Raw genomic sequence first — 21,587 nt, forward strand, 5'->3', positions numbered from 1 at the left:
TCTACCATCAAAATATGTTTTTAGACCTTTTTTCAAATCAAATCCCTCATGCTCATTTCCTCCCATGCTTCAGGCCTCTCATTCAGTCAGAAACGATGATTCATCTCTGTGAGCGAGAGGCCCAGACTCAACAATACTGAATTGCATCAGAGTGCTAATAATTAGGTGATTAACTCATGCGGTTTGAATACAAGTTTCCAGTTCATTTGCTGTGCTTGGGGACATACTTTCTTCTATTTTCTGCACACTACCTCTGGGTCACTGCATACCTCATTTCCTCTTAAAAATAATTTGTTTAAACTAACGGTAAACATGAGATATCTCAAACTAAAGGAAGATGCCCCTGAGAGCTCTATAATTAACACTAGCTTTTAAAAATCATTTCCTATTAGCTGCCAGGGGGTTTGCATCATAATATGCTCTCATTCCCAATTCTTTCCTCTTAGAACTTACACTCCTCTCATTCCCTGGAAAGTCTCCTCCACTTACAAACTATGTCAGCATGGGACCTGGTATTTTCTCTGTATAAAGCTTCCCATTTCTAAGTAGTAATTTTGCCTGTTACCAATTATTAATAACAAAAATCTGATGAAAGCCTGAATGCTGGCTGGATCTCTGAGCAGCTAGTTTCTCAGACAGATGTTTGAACTCATATGGACGTTTTGTGCCAAAGCCGCAACATGTTCTCACTTGCTTCAAATCAGTTTGTATTTAGCAAGGGGGGGAGAAAAATAAGCTGCAGCGGCATCACTTGCAACAGTTTTACATAACTCACACCAAGCTTTTTTAAATCCCACAGAAGCCCTTGTTACCCAAAAGTCATGATTTCTATTTGCCTGAGGAACAAAACGTCTTCACTCTGCTGTCAATCATCCCATGAATAGGTTTTGGGATGAGAAACAAAAGATATTTACCACAAAATACACCGAGCAGCAGTAAATATTGGTGGTGTTAATGTCAGCGTGTACTGGAAGGGTGAACTTTCTCCTCTCATTTTCCTAGAGAGCTGTTTAGTGAGCGTCATGTCTTTTTACATTAGACCCTCAGCGAGGGATTAGGCAGTCCTCACTTGCACTGAATAACATGGGAGGATTAGCACTTTCGCCTGTCACCAAATCGTTGTGACGGATTAGCAATATCCACCGTCACTCTCGAGAATTCACTCCGACTCCAAACAAATTCCAGTCGGTGTGACATCCAAGGTGACATTGGAGTGAAATGGGGTGAGTCATTTTTTTTTTCTGGCACCATGCTCAGCATGGACAATGATGGCGTGATGGACATTTAGCAGGAGAATGAGTATTTAGGTTGGCTTCTATCATGGGCGAAAGTTTTGTCTGAAATGTGCTGGAGACAGAGACGGATTTGGAAGTGCATTTTCAGAAGTGCTGAGTACAATGACTAATCGATTTCTTTTTTCTCTTTCGCGTCATGTTTTGAAAGACCCCGTCCTATTACTTACTAATGTAAATGATTAAAAATGTGTAGACAAATGTGATGTCAGACACGTTTAAGGAAGAAGAGAGCTTTAAGTTTTCAAAAAGAATCAGACATATGAGCCACCATGTTCTGCTACATGTTTCCATGTACCATGTTGAAAATGTGACATGACATCAGACTCAGACAGAGGAGCTACGAAAGGAAAAGAAGCGTGTAGCGAGTGCAGCAGCAGAACGGCTGTGTCCGTGCCTGCCCTGTGGGATAGAGATTTTTGTGGATTTACTGGCATTTGTCACTCAAGAAATATGTGTTATAAAATTCTTTTTTTTTTAAGCTCGAGGTGTAAAAAAAAAACTCGTTTGTTGTTTGTGGAAAAGAAAAGAAAAAAATAAATAATATATATATATATATATATATATATATATATATATATATATATACACATATGTAGAAGTTCACATTTAAGGTATCTGGGTGGAAATCTAAGTTTAACAGGAAAGCCAGTCTCTGTCCTCACTGGGGGTTTCGACATTCTCCAAACTCACCAAAATGTCTCTACATCTGTATTTAGAAGAGCTCTAAATACAACTGGTTCTCAGCATCTGATACCGACGCAAAAGGCACCCTTTAGTCTGTATGAAACGCAACAGGCTTTCAACTCCAAAGCAAAACCCTCCGCGGAAATATTAGACGCTCAGAGCAACTGCTCGAGGGCGGCGCTGTGAGATGACTTATTATAAAGAGCAACAAAGTCTGTGGGGATACAGACGTGATGGATGGATGGGTCAAACAAACACAGGATTTTCTCCCAGAAGACCGCTGTTGGTGTCCCACGTGAAAGAAAAAAATCAACGTTAACTCAACAAACGTACTAAAGTTTTTTATCAACTATGTTTTGAAGTTTATTGTAATAGCCAGCTTGTTAACTAAATTATGCTAAAGGGGTACCCAAAGAGTTAAAAAGTGACACCAAGGTGTCCCGACCAAGCGTCCGTCTGTGAAGTTGGAAGTGAGAACATGTTAATGCATAAGATTGTATTACCAACTGAGTAAAGTGGGCAACGGCCTATGGGCGCCACCCTCAGGGGCCCAGACAACCCCAGCTTCACTATATTCCAGGTCCTAGTATGTAACTTGGTTATTTGCCTTTGTCTGGGATTTTGCACTGCAGAAAACAGCATAATATCAAATTTAGGTCCTAGGTCCTACCTAGTCATTGTGGCCCTTTCTTTGTTGTGTTAAATCACATTGCCTCAAGCTAACTGACACAGAAAAACAAAGATCATTTGGTAAACCATCAGGTGTTGGCTGGCTTCTTGGTCTCTATGTGCATTGATAAGGGGGGGGGGCAGGGGCCTTGGGGTCAACCATTTCACTCCCACACTCTTAAAAGCCTTGTTCCCTAGCCAGTAAACAAAAGCTAAGTGAGTTATTTAAGTATTTGCAAGATGATTACTGCTTCGGTTTGCCATGTTTTCACAAAGGTTTGCATAGTGTCTTTCAGAAATAACACATTTTTATATTTAAGACAGTTTTCTCAACACCACAATTTAAAAAGAAAAGTAATTCACAAAGACCAATAAATCACCCAATGTGTCTGCATCAATAAAAAGCACTGACTGCAGTGTACTGTTTGTAGATTTCTACAAAAATTGTGACAGAAGCCTATGGCTCACTCTGAATTAGACACAAACTCTCCTCCTGTGATTTGTTTACGCCAGAATGCAAACCCTACAGAATTATTGTAACGGCGTCAAATTAGTGTGTCTGAGCTTATCGAATGCTTTTGCAGGATATTACCTGCCTTTTATACCTGCCGCTTAATTGGCTGTCTGCAAACATAACATAGCCAAAAACTGAACTCTTCTGGGAATGATGCAGGTTTGGACCACTTAAATGTGCTTCAATGCACTGAAATCCCAGGCTAACACATGTTCACATGCATGCATGAATATTCCCAAAACATTATGTACAGTCTAATATCCACTCAAAAGCATTGTGAGACGGAAGAATGCATCCATTGCAAAAGGACTTGAGTTCATACTGTCTTCGCTCAAAAGAGTTGTGGTTTAGATAGAGCTTGGGAAATTATATCATATGTTTCAACAGTGTTTCCCTCATGTGGTCATCAAAACGACTGATATCTTTAAAGAGACATAAAATTATTAAACCCGACTTCTTTGGCAGAGTCAAGCCACGCTTTTTTTCTGCAAACTCTGTCTATAACTCCGCAACTAATCTGTCCTGACTGCTGAACATTTTGAAGCTTACAATTTGTACCATTCAAGAAAACCAATACCAGGAAAATATCATAAGGAAGCTGAGTACAAAAGGCCCTTTGTAGCAAAGCCGGTGTCTCACACAGGATGGAGAACAACTGGTGGCTTGCATCCATTAGCAGCTCATCTATTTTCTACCAATGGAACACAGATCAGAGTAGTAAATAGTGGCAACTTCTCCGACAAACCAGAGACATTTATAAGCAATAGATACTGTACTACATTTTTCACTTATTGTTTGAAATCTGGATCTTAATACGTTTGTTATTAAGATTCAGTTTCTTTTTCTTCATAGGGCCCGAATCAGGTCACTGTACAGGCGATCAAGTGGGAGAGTGTACTGTGCTGTGGCATTCTGGGTGTTTCTTTTCCTAAACCAAAGCTTGGAATTTTTTGTCATTAGCATTGACATTAGCATTTTGAAAAACATATTTTAAATGAGATGAGGTTCCATGCATGTCACTGCTTGTCTGTCATCCTCATGACAAACCAACTGAATATTCTTAAACATTTGTTTTTTTCCAGTAGATAACACTGACTACGTTTACATGCACATAATATCCAGTTTTTTCCCCCTTATTCGGAAAAGACAATATTCCGACTAAGCTGTCAACGTGGGTAATGAAAGTAAATATTTAACTAATATTCCTGTTTACATGTAGCCATGCAAATTATTTATTTTTTTCAAAGTTTACCAGCGGTGGCACACTTGTTGGTCCATGAAAGCACAGTGTGCGGCTTTCCTTCATTCAACCAGCTTCTTAAAAAGGTCGGCGTAGTAATGTGGCGCATATCCGACAACCTGTTGATACCTTTGATAATATTTAAAAGTAGGTGTGTTTCTCCTCCTTATTGGGTCTGCTGCTTTACAAACTGTTGGCTGTTTGGTTTGTGAAAACCAGAAATCTAAGTCACTTATTTTGGGATGGAAAGCATGCAAATAACACATGAAGAGAAATTGATTTTAGAGACATGAGTGGCTTTGCAAATTAAATATGGCAAAGCCCAGTGATCGAGGTCCTGTCCATGTGGGAATGCTGAGTGCACTTAGCACATGTCTTGGCAACCTGAGTGCACCCTGCTAGTTCCCTCTCCGTTAATGACCCATTAAAATAAATGGCCGGAAACATTTCAACCACTTAGATGCTCACAGAAATAGTATTCTTCCTTTTAGAGAGCGATCAGCAACAACTTGTCTTATTAATTTCTTTCAAGCTTTTGTAGCTCAACAAGCCATGTTCTATGTATTTGTTGTGTTTGGCTAAGGTTAGTGTGCAGATTTCCCCATTTTCAAATTTGACTCAATAGACCACAATGCTATGCAGCCACAGTATTTAAGCCACAAACGAGGCTTATGCGGGGATATTTTGCTACTTAACTGCTGCGTGTAGACCGAGGTGTAAAAGCCAGCTGAATGCTTTTATGATCATGTCGTGTTTCTGGGAGGAGACAAAAGGCATTCAATGAACATACTTACTTTTTGAAGTAGGCAAGGTGGTTTAAAGGAAAGTGGGTAGAAACAAAAAGGTAAATTACAACACTGTGTCAACAACAGAAATCCCTTAGGGCACTTAACAAGAGAACAATGGCATATTGTGCAACACAGAAAATGTCCGAGGGAGATATTGGAGGCAATCCTCTCATGACAACTCTAAAATTTAAGTGAAGGAACAGAATTGTTCTTAAGTAAAATACTCCAGCAATCATTCTTCCTCTAATGAAGCCCATGGTGAGTTACAAACAAACTGTGTCTCCGAACAGAGGAGAGAAGGGGCTGTTTCCCACACCATCTTCTCAGTTAATTAAGTTGATGGTATCTGCATTTAGAAACTTTGAGCACATTATTAGGTTCTGTAACCCACTCAATTTACAAATCTATACCAAGGTTTTAGAATTGTAATGTGTAGTCCCAATTGTATGTTAATACTGATACTATTTATTTTTATATAAATAAGTTCATATAATTTATTGATTTCGCAAATTTTGAAAGACAGCAGCAGTTGAATGTACACATAGCACATAATGACATAATCACAACTAAACTAACCGAAGTGCTGGACTCAGAGAAAAAGTAGCAGTAACAAATCCATTTGTTGTGCCATGGATTTATCAATTCACAGCTAGGCTACTGATATCTCAGAACCTTGGTCATAGTTGTTAAGCTGCACAAACCTCAGTTAGAAAAAGGATCAATGAGTAGAATAGACTAGACTAAATAACCCCTCTGTCGCTGCACTCTCTCTGCTGCTAGGGGAGTGATGGGGTATGGCAGTTAAACAAGGGTCATACATTTTATTCATGTTCCTCAAAAGGTGGATGGCACCCCCCCTCATCCTCCCTCAAATCGCCTAGTGCCTGAAATGAATTACTGTTTAAAGTCTGGTTTTACCCCATATTTACGCCTGGTATGAGAAAGTTACCAGGTTTTTCAATGCTATAATCAAATTGTGTCCAGTTTTGCTAGGCCAGACTTCTCTCCACAGGGCTGGGGTCTGGCTAGACCCACAGGGTCTGGATAGGAGAAAAACGTGCTCTGGTGTATTGGCATTTCTTTAAACCAATCAAAATGGTCTTGGGCGGTGCTAAGTGCCGGACGCAGCGGTGCCTCTGCACACTAGCATCGGGAAGGAACTTGCGTTGGTGGAACATGTGTACGTAGTGAGGCGAGCTATATAATTGAAATGGCTGATGAGAATTTTACTCAAAAATAAAAAAGATAAACATAATTAGGTTTTCAGTTGTAGTTCGGAGAATGTTTCCCAAAACGACCGGAGTTTAGAATGCCAACACAAAAAAAGCGGAAGGTGAGGGACATCCGGTGGGACCTCCAGCAGGCACCAGAACTATCCCGGAAAACGCCATTAATGTAGACTAAATTGTGTCAAAATACAAAAAGAAATAGCATCCTAATAACACCTTTACACCTGATGTTACACTGACATTGATTACTCTTCACTAAAACGAAGAAAAACAAAAACATTGCCACATAGATCCTCTTCTAAAGCAAGTATTTTAAGAACAAGAGGTTAGAAAGGTCACAGTGTAGTTTTACAGAAAGGTGCATTCAATATTACCAAGTGCCTGTTTGACACAGGTAGCACCATGATGTCAGCTGTCTCTATCTCTCATTTTCTTAAAGCTATTTCTGTGAGAGCGTGATGCTGGCCCACAAACAGTGTGCAAAATAAGGGACAGTCTTATTCTGCAGTGGATCCATTTCCAACACTGCTATGCTAATTAATCTCCAAAGCAGCGGACAAACACAGTAAGGTGGACTGCTTGCACATTTTGCAAGATTAGCGAAAAGCAACACATTCAGAATGTTCTCTTGTCAGACTGACACTGTCCCAACAGCAGCTCTCTGTTCCCTTACCCACTCCAAAGTGTGACCTTGAGATTGCTCGGCAACATTTGTTCTGCAAAATCTGGCCTTCGCCAAACACTTACTGCTTGTAGTGCAGGGTTCTACAGTCAGAAGCTTTAATTCAGTCCCGTGTGTTTGCCAGCTGGATTGCAAGAATCTTACAGCTTTACAGCAAATGCACTTGTTTTGGCAAACAAGCATACAATTACTTAAAATTCACAGAGCTTGCCTTAATGCTGCACTCAGCAAGATGTAGAAACTCAGCATCTTATCAGTCTGAATGTCAATGTGGAGTTACAACGTCCCATTTGCAAAGCTTGCACTCTTCCTAATTAGGCTAATACTCTTCACTGTTGGTGAAGGTTTACAGGTCTCAGATCTTTCATAAAATATAATCTTTTAATTTTTCATAAATTAAATTCATTGGATTTCTTTTGTTCAGTTTCAAATGGGTTTGATTTTGGGTTTGAAAAGAAACATTTAGATTTAGTTCACTTTTATTTAAATTCACAGTTCAGTGACAACAACAAGAATCATTACTTTATGTTTTCAGATTTTTTTTGCAGTTTGTGATGAAATTGATTCTTTTTTTCTACCCAGGGAACATTTCTGCCTAGGTTTTAAAAGTACGAAAGATAGGTTTAGTCAATGTTTGTGAAAATGTTTCCGTTAACTTAGTTTTTACATTAGTTTCTTTACTTTAACAACCCATGAAAATGTTGTTCTTGCTGACTCTGAGTGGTTTAATTTCTGTCCTAGCTGCAGTGACATAGAAGTGCAACAGAACACACAATGAAATCACTTATTTACTTTAGTCAGTTCATTTTAAGCATGACTCATTATTAATAAAGCAAAGTTTGCAAACATTTAAGTAACAAGCTTTTTTTCTTTCACAAACCAAGGCTGCGGGCTGTGTGAAATCTGCTTGTGATTGCCGTGATTGGCCCTGGCCTGGACTGTGGACATGCCTGCTTTAAACCAATTACGATTGTCTTTGGCTGTGCTAAGCCCACAGAGTCGTGGCGCCGCTGCAAACTAGCCTCGGGAAGGAACTTGTTTTTTGGTACATGTGAACGTTCTAAAGTTGTTTTAGTCGTGCATCAGAAAACTCAGATAGATAGATATAGATATACTCAGATAGTCTAGCTAGCTGTTTGGCAACGGAAAAATCCCAGAAGTGGAACATCGTGAATATAGACTACACCTACAGTAACAGAGCTTCAATGGGTCAGATCACCCAAGTATTCTCCCCAAAAACACTCGTAGTCTCTAACCGCGGCTCGGCTCCAGTCTCAGTTTTATTTGCTGAAGTTTAGAGATGACTGCTGCTGAGATCTGACACTGCAATATAGGGGAGGTGAATGGAAATTGAATGAAATTACTTCTACTGGTCCTTTGTCATCCAGAAATACTTAGAAAATGATTGAAGAAAAGTCCTCTGTGGCTGTCGGTAGAACATCAGTGCAAACCTTTGCTGCCACCAAAGTTCCAGTCAAATCTCTTTTACTAAATGGAGATGTGAAACACTTTAGAGGATATCACAGGTCACACTAACTGGGAGACACACTGGGAAACAATACACAAAACACTTCCCTTATGTTCTCTCAATGGAGAAAGTCACATAATACAATAATAACATAATTACATAAAACTTCCCAATATAAATTACTGTAACTCCTAGGTCACCTATTCTTTTCCAGAGGGAATTAAAACAATGCCAGATGCCAAGGACAATTTGTAGCTGCTTCTTGCCTGGAGTCCTTTGCACATATGGTGCATGCACATTTCAACAGTGAAGATAAAATTAGTCAGCACAGCAAAGTAAGCGAAGATCGTTGTATCTTAGCAGCGCACTTATTATTCTAACCAATAATAAAAATAACTTGTAGAAGAATTTTGTGTAGGTTTCACACCTTTTTGTAACCTCTATTTATGCCTATAACACTACAATATGCCACCAGTTGAACCACCTAAAAAAGTAACATATTCAAATATATATTAAAATCAATTACAAAACTAAAACAGAAATCTATAAATTATAGTTACCCTGATTGAGAGGCACCTCTGCACATTGCCTCTGGGTCTGATACTCAGTGTGGCAGCAGCCCACAAGGACCCAGCTATTGCAGAGCATGTGGCGGTCATGCTGTCATCCTGAAAAAGTAACTGAGGCTGTGGCTTTGGCCAGCAACCAGCCACATGGCCCCACGGCAAGGAGTGTGCTCTCAGACAGAGGATCAGCCGGAGAGCTGGCATCAACACAACAGGACAGCTGAGAAGCCACGGGCTCCACAACTGGAAACACGCAGGCCCTAGTGCTACACTGTGGGTTTAATGGCCTTTGTGTTTTTTGAATTGCTTTATAATGACAAGGAGGTGAGTGCATTAAGGCTACAGCTCGCTGGGCCAATCGCATTGACAGGTTGGGCTACTAAAAGTATTGCAGGTGTTCCCTGGGAGCGGCGCTCTGTTCTCTGTCTAAGCAAACAACCTGTTTGTATCTGCACTCACTGTTTTTATTTGTGCTATTACTGAGCACTCCAGCAAAGCCATCCTGCATCCTGTCAAAGAGGTAAATAAAACCATATTGACCATCCTAGATTAGAACAATATTTGTTCCAAAATGTGCAACAGCAGGCCGTCATTTTCCCTCTATTATGACAGGCAATCAGCAGTTGTTTTTATTGCTGTGCATTCGATGTCAGGAAATCAGTTTGATTTGTGTTTATCTATCACCTGGTGTCGTTTATTACACTGTGGTTGGTCCGGCAGTATCTATTTATACTGGAGTTCTTTTCTAGTAATGAAAATATTATACTGCACGATGTTGCTTTATCTTTACTTCACAGGTCAATGAAATGCTTAACTATATAGCATGTCATTTGTCTTCATTGCTGCTGCAAATGCATGAGAATTCAACACACCAAATACATGATACAAAATAAACATGAAAGCAAAAACAAACAGTATTAGTATTGCAGTGACTGCACACTTGTACATTGGCACTGAAACATGGTAAGACTCAGAATGGAGGACCGTAAAGATGTAATTTGCTTTAACATAATGCTTTTAAGTCAAAACATCTCATTCCGATCACTCGCCTTAATCACCTACAATTGGTCTCACTTTCAGTTCCGGTATCAGATTTACTTTATTGTATGCTGTGCCGCTCGTGCACTTTAAAATGACATTTCAAAATTCCTCCCTGTTGACTTTTGGCATCTTTTCCACTCTATTATCCAATTCAGTAAGGTCTTTATAACCTCCCCTTGCTCATTTTGGTCTCCTTCTGTTTTAGTTTCACAAACCCCTCTGGGCTCACATTTCTATCATCTGCACAATGTGTAATCTATAACCCTCTATCATTTTTTTGGACTGTATATGTGACTAAGGTAAAACTGCTGTAGCAGAGATGGAGGGAGGCAGCGGGAGAGAGGTCGGGGGAGCTAATGATAGAATATGGGCCAGATGCAGACAGAACTCCAGGAGATGCAGAGTTACGGGCCTCACTGTTGAAATTAATAAATACCAAAATGGAAAGAGCCGAGAGTGGGGGTGGAGGGCCGGCAGATACTCTGACATTCAGATATCAAATCTGCCTCTTGGCTTATGTCACATTTAATTCCTCACCTCTCCAATCTGTTTCCACAATAGTCTGCCTGCTGCTAAACCCACTGAAACAGAATATATAACGGAAAGTAATTTTTTTTCTGGCATTATAAAAAGCTTGACTTTTTGGCACAAAATATGTCTGTAAGGTTATGTTTACACTTGGCGTACTTTTTGACAAGGAAAAGTTGATTAGGGCGCTTTTGTTGCGAAAAAAAGGTAACAGCTGCTAACAACGGCTACAGTATCTTAGCAAAGTGGCGTCCATGCCCACATGTACAGGTCCTATCCCTTGTCCAATCGGCTATCCTGACCTTAACCCTTCGAGGTCAATGCCTAACCCCAACCAACCCCAACCAATCAAGCTGCTACTGAAGCGCGGGTCTTAGCGAGGCCGTAGCAAGATTCTTGTTATTATGAAAACAACAGGCCTTGCTACTATTGACATTGGTCGGCTGTAAAGAAAGCACTTGATGTAGGCTGTTTTTTTTAGAAAAGTTAAACTTTTTTAAACTTCAATATGACGCTCCAAGCTGCAAAAAAAGAAGTCAGGAGTGTTGTCAAAAAAACACTCAGGACTTTTTTGAAAACACGGTTTACTCTATAGGATTATAATGTAAAACAGATGCTGGCAGCTTAAAAAGAAGACACAAAGTGTGAAAATAGCCTAATTCTATACCAGGATCCAACCAGGGTCCTTTCTGAGACTTGTTAAATTATTAATTGTTAACCGACACAATTCACATAGCTTGGGTATCATGTTTTTCATTAAAACGTAGTATTAAAGGGATGGTATGGAGTAATTTCACCCTAAGGTCATTTGCACCATGACTTCTAGCCAACCTCCCCGCCCCCGGAAGCTTCTATCCCTTTGTCCAACACTGGTTGAGTTAGCGCTATCAGCCGACTGGTCAGGTCAACACTATACCAAATATCATCCAGTTATCAATACAGTTCTATGGAGTGTTGAATTCACTAGCTTTTCCCTTACACTTGTGAGTTTTGCAAAGGACTTTTATGGGTTTTTCCCAAATCACGGAAGTGACGTGGACGCAGCGGTAGAGGTAGCAGCAGAGAGAAGCCATTAAGTGTTATTTAAATAAACTCCTGGTACATTTACAAACTTTCCAATGCCTCATTTTATGCGTATAAAACCTATTTGTACTACTGTAATAGTTTGATACCATTCCGGGCATTATTACTGGGGTAATTTATGAGACACACCTTTGATTCCTTTAGCGCCTGCACTAAGCCATTCAGCTGATAGCACTAACTGGACATGGGAGGGTGTTTGGCTCGAGGTCATGTTGCAAAGGACCCTAGGGTGAAATTACTCCGAACCATCCCTCCAATAATGAAATCAAGATGGATTATCCAAAATAACCAGGACATCGTTTCTGGAGAAACACACTGAGGTTAAGTTAAATGTCATTTTTCAATCAAAGAGTCATATCGCAAAAGGCATAGAGCTAAAAAAAACTGTCAGAGTCGTTTGGTAACTTTTGAAGTTAATGGAGTAAATTGGAAAAGTAAAAGAAATCAATACAATACTACTAGAAATTGATGTAATTAAGTTTTGTGAATTAGCTAACCTTAGGCAACCATTAGGACACCATAAAGCCAAGCAGTGCGTCAGTGTATCCACTCAGCGCTGGGCTTCATTGTCAAATCCATTTCGCTTACTTAGGGTTGTTGTCTTCCCGTCGACCATGCAACTTGTTGTTCTCCTGGGTAAAATTTGCAAATTAACCCATTATTTGGGGCTTTTTTTCACTACCACTGGACACATCAACTTATTACCACTAGTTCTACACATTTTTGGGGGATTTCATTGTCAATGAACCTCATTTATATGAAATTATATCACATTATCAGTTTAAAAAAGGCTAAAATTATAAATCATTTGGACAAATAGTAAAATCACAGACTGTCAAAATTTAGTCAGGATACAGTTCTTTTTCCTTTTTCAAATGCTATAAATTGTAATAAAACACCTCAGGTTCAATTAAAGTAGGGAACTGATCCAACATTTTAATAACTTTCTTAAAGGAACACGCCACTGTTTGTTGGAATAGGGCTTATCACGGTCTCCCCTAGCTGTAGATAGGTGGGCCAACGTATTTTTGGTCTAGTCTTAATATGCATTGCTATTTGAACTCATTGTGAACGTGCAGGTCACAAGTAGTAATAAGGGTTATTTTGGCTCACATTTGCTCACAACATGCTAACCGGCAACATAGGATTCCATTCACTACGTTAAGCTAACTAGCAACAGCGCTGCCATTGTTGCACCAGACTAAAACAATGCATGCACTCAGACAAAAAATGTGTTGGCCCACCTATTTATAGCCAGGGGAGGCCGTGATAAGCCCTATTTCAATAAACGATAGCGTTTTCCTTTAAAAGAAACACAATTTCTGATGTGGCGCCTACCAGCCCAAACCCCCGATATTATCTAGTAACCTTACCCGAACCTGCCCGACCTGCAGGTTGTTAAGGCGACCCGTGCATCGCTGGTAGTGGAGTGCTTCTCAGTAGCGGTGATGCATTCATTTTTGTAAACATTTGTGTAAATACAGCCACCAAGGTAACTGGCTAACAACATCATCGAGCTTTGAGATGTCCTGGTGATTCATAGCAAAACTGATTGGAAGATGAACATAGCTTATTGGAGAATGCCGTGGGGCACTGTGACTACATCGGTCCTCTCCAATTCCCCAGTCATTCATTTGATTAAACAGTAAAGGAAATCATTTAACAGAAATTGCAAGCATAAAAGAACCTCAAGTTTGAATGAACAAGGAGGTCACTGTTAAAGATGGCTCGGAATTAGTCATCAAATCAATTTCTCTATATGTGCTGTATAGTATTTTCAAATATAATCAGGGGCCAACTACTTCCTCTGGATGTAATTACAAAATGTATCCATCATTAACTCATGCTAGTATCAAACCACCTGTTACCAGAATTCAGGAAAGAACTTTAAAAACATGAAATGTTTCTGGGGGAGGACCTCTACACCAGTGCTTCCTATGTCCTAATGAGACACTGGATATAGTCAGAACTATAGGGGTCTATAAAAAACAATGCTTTCTTTTAAGGTTGTGAAAAGATGAAATTGTTTGGATATTCAGTTCATTAGCCATTCAGGAGAACAATACACTGCATGCTAAAACTCCTCGTTAGCTAACGATGACACAACTTGCATTAATTTAAAAGCTCAGAAAATGTCATTCAGAGGGAAGACAAAGATCTTACTTAACTAAACTGAGTTAATGAATGTACTGCTCAAAAAAGGGTACCCAGCTCCTTTTACCGACAGTGCTCTTAAACAATCTAAAAATAGGCTTCTGGGAAACAGCTTATGCCAACCTTCCTCTGAGTTTGTGATGATGCCAGAGGAAGGGAAGCCCATACTAACCTGAGAACTCCATTGTGCTGAAAGCTTTTTTTCCCCTATTTTACCGGCTTCTCTGACAGGAGTGTGTCCTCCAGAGGGATGCCTGTTGCTTTGATCACTCATTTTATGATGGGAATGATGCATGCCATTATGTGCTCTTGACATAGCTGAGGGCTGATTTGTATAGCAGCAACAGTGACAAGGACTTATAAACATTTTTTACTTTTAGCCCTTTAAATGGGTTTTCAGATGGGAGCTGTTTCCTCTAGTTGATGGACTGTTCTTACATAGCTCTTTTCTAGTCTTAACGACTACATAGCACAGGAACCAATCATCATTCACACACATTCATTCACCGATGGCGTACTACATACGCTCTTATTGGTAATTAATGATTTTTTGTCTGAGCAAAATATTCATTGCAACTACATGACCTCCCCGTAACGCTAAGTCAGTAATCTACAGTGGGCATTACAGCACCGTAAAGTAAAGATCTTTACGACAGCAGGTGTGGTAAAAACACTACAATTTTTGTCCTGAGCGGCCGCTAGAATCAAAACAAACTGAAAGTTACAGACAACCACTTTTAACTAAGTGGTAGTGCTTCTTCCACCCTCTAGTAGCAAAATATCATTCCATCTGTACATCAACCAGCTCCACCCACGATCAGTGTTCATGTTCAGCTTCCTGCATGTGTGTCTGTGTAAATGGAATTATATATATACACATGTGTGTGTATACAGTAGGTTGACACCTATCAAGTATTTACATTTTCTGATTAATGACCATGATACTACAGGCTATCATTAAGATAAGCTTCTAACTGTTGTCTATGGCAATGGATATGATGCAGTTTGATGGATTACATATTTATTTTTAAATGGATCAATACTACGCTGGTTGCCTGCGTGAGGACCGTGCCCTGCATTAATTTTAATGTAACATGTCAGCAGGATTACGCAACTATGAATAATGGTTTTATTGTTATGCGGTTATGCTTAATGGGCATATCTGTAATTATGATTAGTGTTGTGTTTATTAATATAATGATGACTGTGCTTATGACTATGAATTTAGTGCAGGATTATAATAATTCGAGGTTTTCAGCAGTGCTGTGTCTTTGTCTTTTGTCTCTCATTCCCAGCAATGTCCTCATTCACATTCATACATTCATATTTGATGTGGAATATCTGAAGAAAATAATAGCTGTTGGCAACTTAGAGATGATTTCGGCTCGGCCGTTGAAAACACCCTTGTGGGTCGAGCCCTTGTGTGTATTTATGTTTGAGAGAAAGAGCAACAGAGCGTGCTGTGCAGGAGGAGGTGCATCATACCTGAGCAAAAAATAGGCTCTCTTATTCTGCTCTTGTGAATTTCCCACGCATAACAGTTACATTTTAATCATGCACTGGAGAGGGGGGGGAGGGAGGAGAAACCTTGATTTTGTTGAAACTGACGCCTACAGAAACCTGCATCTGCAATGCTAATCACACTCCAGCAAAGAGCCCCACGGACAAGCCTTATCTTTTCCTGTGAAACTAAACAAAAATGTGTCTCCAATAACAACTAAGCACTCTTATATCTCGTCGCTTGGCTAATTTTCTGCAGGGCTACATCTGGAGAGAGCCTTCACTGTCCTCTTACTTTGGCCAAATCTTTATTCACAACAAGAGCACGGAGCTTAAATGAGTCAGCCTACAGTACTGTCTGCTACACGGGGTATCATATTCATCCCACCATGATGCATGTATGTTTCAATTTATTTTGCTGCTCTGTGATGTTAGATGAGTATGTTGCCAATGTTCTTGGTGCTTTTTTATTAATTCAGACATCTGTGAATCCCTTTGTCTGCCACCTTCTTTACATAACTCAGGTTAAACCTCAAAGTGTTCACAAACATTGCAATATTCATAGACTTTTCTTGCTTTTATGGAAAGCTGTCTTTTAGCTTTTTAGCCATTTTGGCAGAGCACCTGCGCCTATTTTGAGAGTACTCTCAGAAAGCTCTTAACTTCACCTAAAAAGCAGTTGCAGTTCAGGAATGGTTCCATCCCTGCAATTTGAAGCACTTTATCACGTCTTTGTAATGCAGCATTTGGATGATTTTTTCCCCCTCTTTTTGTAGCGTCTTCTTCTTTTGATTAGAAAATCCATGAGCTAGATAAAACTCCCCCTCCAAAGCTTTTATCTTCAATATTATGTCAGGGAAAAATCCTCATACAACATATTTCTGTTTTTTGGATTTCACCACTGGGGCCAAATAGTGCTTTGTACTATAGTAGCTTTGTAAATATTTCTCTTCAGGTGTGGTCACTGTTTCTGCAGAGAACATTTTTTAAGAAAGGGGAGCTTTTTTCTATGAGCCTTGAACATTGCTCTACTGCCTAGACTGCTTAGAGGAAGGGAGTTTGAAACAGTTAATTCTCCATTCATTTTCTAACTACTGTCCATTAATGTGAAAAAAGAGAAAGGCTTTCTGTGCTGAATCATAGCCTACACACGCTAAACATGGCGGTACCTTTGCTGCTTTAGGAGCTGATGAGCCAAAGGCCTTTTGTTACCGAAGTCTACAAAGAAACCTCCAGAAAAGGAGAAAAGCGCAAAAAAAAGTACTCGTTGCTGGAAGCCTAGAAGACAAACATGGCTGTTGTCCACTGACAATCACTTTGCTCTTGTGTTTTTCTGTAAAGACTTAACTTGAGTTTCTACATGTTTCTATAATACAAATGAGATATTCTTTACAACACTGCAGAACACTTTGAAGCACATAGCTGTGTTGCAGACAGTGCAATGTATCATCCAATCAGTACACTATTTAAAAAAGGTTGATGAGACTTCAAACTTGCTCGGCCTTGGTAATCCATTACACTCTACCATATCATTCCATTAGTTTGCAATTAAAAACGTGACACATTTTTGGTTAAGTGCTGATTTATGGTATGGCATGTTCACATGCTGGTGGGAAGCTCCAACATCTGGGATACCCAAGATGGCTTTTGGATTTTATTTATTAGTTATGCAAGATAGATTTCATTTATTAGTTATGCTGTAGGAAAATTAAACCCAAAAGATAATTATTAAAGCAATTAAAGTGTGTGTGTGTGTGTGTGCATGTGAAATGTTATGGTCCTTGCATTAATAATGGCGCTGTTCAGCAGCCAGCTGTTCTTCTGTTGTGCTGATAATAGTTGATAGCAATATAATAACTTAAAAGCGTGCACTAATAGCAGCATGGGGTGTAAGAGCCACAAATAAGAAAAGAGCTCAAATTTGTCTGAATACAAATCATTTTACTCTCTAATTTAGCTCATTCATGCCATTCTTACTTTATCCGGCACAATAAAACAGGCACCGGTAGACTGACAGCTCATCATTAATTCTAACTAAAACGATGCACTTAAACACAGTGGACTCCTGCTTTGTACGCCTCAGCAACATCGATATGTCAGTGCAATACACCTCGCATTTCTCAGCCTTCAAAACCTCCATTATGTTACCTTATCCTGTATTCATATCATATGAGAAAGACACATTTTAAATAGTCTTGTTATGTGTAAAACGTATGCGGCAATGGACTATTCAAATTCACTAAGGCTTAATATGTTTAACGTCTGTGCTAGTAACAGACATACACATCAAACATCTGGATCTCTAGGTGACACTTGTTGCTGCAACATCATGTGGCATCTGTCCTTTGACAATAAGAACAGATATTATGGATATACCGTATATATATATATGTTCATGCCTAAATTCTAACATTTGGCTTAAGATTTCCTTGGATTTTGGCTGCTGGTTGCAGTTTGCAGTGGGTGTGTCATGTGGATGTGGCCAGAACTGAGCTGTATTGTGGGTTTTGCGTTGAAACTAATTGCCACAGATCATGTAGGTCCTAATAATACAAATAAGGCAATAAGTAAACAGAGCTAAACACTGAGCAGAGAAAGTCCAAACGCTGGCATAGCTTCTTCACATTTCTGGCATCCTCTGAGGGAAATAAAAGTGCCAAGAAGTGACCAGCTGGTTGGTGCACAGCTACATGGATGGGATGTTAACTCATCCGATAGGAGTGACAAATGCAGGGGTTTGAAATTGACCAGTGAGGCTGTGGAGTTCAAGGTTTTGGATAGTATGACTTACTAATGACACACCAAGGAATTGTTTAAAAAAAAATAAAAAGTCAAGAAATGATCAAGAACTCGAATGAGTTTCAAACACTTTCATGTATTGATGAAAATGAAGAGCCTCCAATGTAACACAAGCACAGCCTTGACATGGCCTGCCAGTTACTTCCAAATGAAGAGAGGAGGTGGCGTGAGGGAAGGAAAGGAGGTCCGTGAGGACAGCACAGCCCAGAAAAAGAGAAAAACAAAGGGGGTCGGAGACAATCCCACCTTCCCCGCTTCCCTCCATTATCGCCTTCCCCATCCCCCTCTCACCCTTAACGAGGGATAGTTTTCTCCTCGCTTCTCATCTCTCCTCCCCTCCTTTCCTCACCGTCTCCAGGGACCAAACACACCCCTGACATGTTGCCATGGAAACGCCTCACACACTCACACTTCTGCACATCTTGCAGACTCTCTCTCTCTCTCTCTCTCAGCGGTAACGCCTGTATCCTCTCTCTCCTCTTTTAGCATCTTGCTCGGAGACAGCAGGGGCGGCAGTTGTCGGAGGGGGGGGGGGGAAACCTGACGTACGGCGGAGTACCCTGCGCCTGAATCCATTTGTCACGAGAAAAAGTTATAAACCTTCTTTGATATTCTGGATTGATGGTCGCAAGATGTTACAGTTTTGTCAGTGTGATAAATCATTTGACACGGCTCACCAAACTGTTGTTCTTGAACGCCTCTTTTTTAATTCTATTATTATGGCTTTCAAATGCATTACAGGCAATTTCCCCTGAACTTTGCTCTCCAATAGGAAGATAAGATATGAACAAGCAAATTTAATTTGCACACAATCACCGTAGCCATGCCATACTCAATTAATGCCTGCCGAAGTCAGACAAGAGACAGTAGCTGAGTCCCTTGGCTGGAGCATAACTCATTTATAATTCAGTCCTGTTTCTCATACTTAAGGTCAGGATAGAAGTGTGTAAAGTGAGTTTTTTTAGTTGCAAGCACTCAACCGCATGAAAGGATACATCTACACTATAGCTCACCCCCCAGGCTTTTAGAGATCCTGGTCCACTCTGGGGGGTACAAAAAAAAAGTACTGTGTTCCTGTGGCACTTTGACTCACAGCAGAGCACCCGCTGCCAGCTTCATACAGGGCATGTGTCATCCCCGCTGTGCAGCTCGGGGAGGGCTTTTAATCCACCTTGTGAAGTGTGTTGGTGTCATCATGTCGACCAAGGCACAGATGCAATCTCCATGCTGCATCTATCTTTGGTGAGCAAAAAAATTAAGATATAGTCACATCCACCGGCGTCAAACCATTCGCCCGGGGCAAATTTAACATATTCAACAACAAAAAAAAGTAACATCACTTAATTGATTTCCTTTTCATCCCACAAAGCTGCGGGGAGGGAAGTGTCGTCATCCACCCAAAACTCACACAGTGAATGCACCACATTTTCTTCCCTCAACACCTACAGTACATCACTCCCAAACTGAGGCAGAGCTTTTTTTTTAAAATCTTCATTCTCATTCATCACAGGCGCCATGGGGAGCTCATAATTTCTCTTGTTTATTTATTTATTTATTCATTAACTGAATTAAGCTACTTGAATCCTGCCCACATCCTCGCACCTCGCGCCCAGATAGGGACTACGCCTATTAGTCTGCTGATGAAACCAGGTGTCAATATCTTTTTCCCCCCCACAGCAAGTTAACATTGACTCGTGCAAGGAATTATTTTCATTCATCCCGGCAACAGCTTGAAACCAACAGGAGCTCTAAACTGGAGTGGGAAAGCTCCTCAGTGCCCATGTGAAGTGGCGTGAGTCTTACCTTTTACCTGCTCTTCCACATGCCAAAATCCACCTTCACGTTTTACATCACTGAGCGGGGAGTCCGAGGCACGCACTCTGACTGACACGCTCACACACTTGCACCGACTGTGATTGCAGTCCTCTCACCGAGTTGGTTTCCTTCCACTCGGTTTTCCATGAAAAACTACCTTTAAAAAAAAAATCTGTTTTTTTTCCTTTCTTAATTTTTCCACACACAAAAAAATCTGGTTTTGTCTCCGGTAACCGGGCAGCTCATCCTTCCTGGCAGCGGCTCCAGGTTTGACGAGGTATCGGCACAGCGCTGGATGACGGAGAGAGAGAGAGAGAGAGAGAGAGAGAGAGAGAGAGAGAGAGAGAGAGAGAGAGAGAGAGAGAGAGAGAGAGAGAGAGAGATGTGTTAAGGCAGCAGCCACAGCGAGGCTGACGTGCTTGCCTTCAGAGTAAAAGCCTAAAATAGAATAGGCCATAACTTAGCACCCCCCCCCCCAATATAAAATAAATAAATAACGAAAGACAAGGTGGCTGACGTCACTTGTGTGCGCTGCAAACGTTAGCATATAGACTTAGATCATAGAAACATAAACTGCTCATTATCCAGAGATCCTTGATTGTGGTTGCAAGACTGCTGTGCTCCTGATGCTGTGGTATGGAGGAGTAATTGATAAAATTAGGAAATAAATACATTGAGAAAATAAAAGATGTCATGTATGTGTCTCGTAAGGTGTTGTTTTTGCTCAACAGTTCTCTTGCAGCAGGAAGTTCCTTCTTTAAAAAAATATTCAGTTTAAAAATGTGCTTAAGTGATTCCAACCCGATACATTAATGTAACTATTTTAATGTAAACCTTTTATGTTCAAAAGTAGCCCAATCACATCCATCACTGGTCCATTGGCATCTAATAAATGCTCACAGATCGGCTAATAACAAATCCGGGACAAATTGTTTTTGTTTCTGAACTGATCAAAGTTCAGTGGAAGTTTTAAGACAATACAAGAATAATCAAATTCCTACGTATTTCTTTTGAAGCCAGAAGCGAACATATAAGGACGAGAGCGTGAAGCTGGGAAGGAGGTTGCCATTTTACAAGGCAGGTAACACTAGCATAAGCTAGTTAGTTGGGTTAGCAAGGTGTGATTATATAGTTCAATTTAACAAATTAATTGGGATGGAAATTTTGGCTGAAAAAAGGCCTTAAAACTAAATCTCCCTTACCGGAACAAAAAACATTAGACTAGTTTGCATAATTTATATTTTCTTTTGCTAGCATTAATATTTACACAACTAGTCTATACCCTTTGCATTCCACTTCCGGGATTGCTCCGGTGCTGCAGGAAATTCCTCGGATGAGTGTATTTTTCGTTTCCTTTGTGGTGGAATTTGAAATTCGGTGGATTAATGATTATGGTTGACTGCTCCTCAGATCTCTGCAGGGTGAATTCAGACACCTAACTAGACTATCTGTCCAGTCCGAGTTTTCTCTCACATGCCTATTTTGCAGCGGCTCTGTGTGAAGTTTAGCTCCGCCCATGACGACTGGTTTAA

The 21,587-nt window shown here is 40.2% G+C and overlaps 1 protein-coding gene across 1 annotated transcript in view; it reads right to left on the bottom strand.

Annotated features, from left to right (window-relative positions):
* Positions 1-20,343, bottom strand: part of lingo2b (leucine rich repeat and Ig domain containing 2b) — a 34,369-nt gene extending 14,026 nt beyond the window's left edge. Inside the window, exon 1 of the mRNA XM_034857947.1 lies at positions 20,044-20,343. The gene's annotated coding sequence lies outside the window, so the exon portion shown is untranslated. The remainder of the gene's footprint in view (positions 1-20,043) is intronic.
* Between the last annotated feature and the right edge of the window lie 1,244 nt (positions 20,344-21,587).

Source organism: Etheostoma cragini, chromosome 20 (assembly GCF_013103735.1).
Source record: "Etheostoma cragini isolate CJK2018 chromosome 20, CSU_Ecrag_1.0, whole genome shotgun sequence".
Taxonomy (NCBI): domain Eukaryota; kingdom Metazoa; phylum Chordata; class Actinopteri; order Perciformes; family Percidae; genus Etheostoma; species Etheostoma cragini.